Here is a 2035-nt window from a genome sequence, read left to right on the forward strand (position 1 = left end):
ATTATGTAGGCTACGCATGTGTCCATTCATTGTTTTTTATAATTCATAGTTTATTTACAAATTCACGTGGTTTAATTAATCGTTTTATTGCGTGGCGTATTGGTAAATGACTTGGGCTGAAACTTGTAGGTTCAAACACTGTTAATAAACTTTTCGTAATGCCTTAAGCAAGACTTTTCAGCCCAAGTTGATTCGTGGCTGTTTCTTTTTTTTTTGGTGAACTTTTAAAGCATTGAAGTCAAACAGACAGAAGCCTATATTTTAGGTAAGTTTGATATGCATACATTGATACTTGCATACATTGCTTATGTGCGTACTTGACAACATACAAGTTTAAAACTAATACTAAAAATAATTTAACTTTTTTCTCCAGTGCATCTTTCTCAGTGTAGATTTATTCTTTAAAAGTCTGGCATTTCCACCGTTATTGCTCAGAACAAAAGATATTGTTCATTAAACACATGTTAACTTTTTTTGTAACTGTGTATTTTGGCGTTTGACTTTAAACTCTAGAGCTGGTGAAACATACTATGTGTGACAGCTTCCTCCTGAAACAAAATTTAGATTTTTTTTAATAGCCATGCAGTCAGTCATACATATATCATGCATGTGCACTTTAGCATGACTTACAATGAAAGATTATGAGAAGTTTTAATACATATTCCTGGGTTTGAACAATTTGTCAGTGCATATTATTCTAAAGAAAAAAGTGTGCCTTCACATTCTGTTATCTAAATGTAGGAGTTTTCCAACTGCCAGACAGAACTGCAAAAAGCATCTGAGCAGCAATAAATACTGCCCCTTAAAAACAACCTTTAGACCATGCAGCTGTCCATTTGCACATACAGCCAAATGTATTCGTCATAGCGTAATGTGGTCCAAATACTCTTTGGACTGGAGCTCAGCTCCATGCATTAGCTTTGCATTAGAGGATGCCTGTCAGTGCCAGCTTCTTTAAATAACCCACATTCAGTAGTTGCAGTTTTATCTCTCTCATACACACTCCATTTCAGACATGTCAAAGCTACACATTTCAGTGTGTTAGAAGTTAAACGGGCTATATCATACTTTGGAACTATTTTCCCCTGAAGTCCACTTCTAAAGTTAGTCAAGGTGTCTTGCACTAAAATGAATGATAATTTAAACTTTTTTCGCAATCTCTCTGGCCTTTAAATTTACTGCAAGGTTAATGGGTTTTGGAGATCACTCTCAATGTAATTCCCTCATTCTTCAAAAACAGCATTTTTTGCAAAACATTCATTACATTATGACAAAACAGTCTGCAATGTAATGTGCCATACATTTGACTTATACTTTTGTAAGTTTTTCCCTCTATGATCAGCTTTCAAGTGAGTATAAATTCCTTGAAATCAATATGCCATTTTGAAACTCCAGTATCTATATAGTTCAAGTGGTAACAATTGCACTTGATTGAACTTTTGTCAGTATATCTTGAATGATGCACAGACAACTCTGTTTTTTTGTTTGTTTTTTGTTTTTTGATCCAGGTATTGAAGAGCAGCGCAGTTGAAAGAAGAAAAAAATCATCTTATCTGAAATGGAACAGATTAATGAGTTGGGAGTCTGGGAGACAATTTAATGAAGAGGAATCCAATACAATTTTGCATTCGCTCATTCATCAAGACTGAAGATCTTAACATTTATTGACATGTAGCCTTACCCTCCTATCAGAACACATTAACACTGGATCTCATTACACTTTACTCATGGTATTGGTTACTCTAGAGGACACATTACAGAGGAGAATATTCTAGCATTTCCATTTTTTTTCATGACATTGACATTCATATTTACAGTAAACAATATGTAACAATACCCCCCCCCCCCCCCCCCCCACCCCCCATCTCACTGGGCTTGGTTATATAATTCTAAAACAACGTTGCATTTGATCTCTGTAATGTGACACATAAATAGCAAATAGGTCATGCAATGGTGTGAAACTGCCTGCATCAGCTTTCAAACTTAAGTCACACATGTGACACGCTTAAACACTTAAACAAAAACAGGTTTGGGC

This window comes from Siphateles boraxobius, unplaced genomic scaffold, assembly GCF_051911475.1.
Source record: "Siphateles boraxobius isolate OS27281-9 unplaced genomic scaffold, OSU_SipBor_1 2, whole genome shotgun sequence".
NCBI classification, from domain to species: domain Eukaryota; kingdom Metazoa; phylum Chordata; class Actinopteri; order Cypriniformes; family Leuciscidae; genus Siphateles; species Siphateles boraxobius.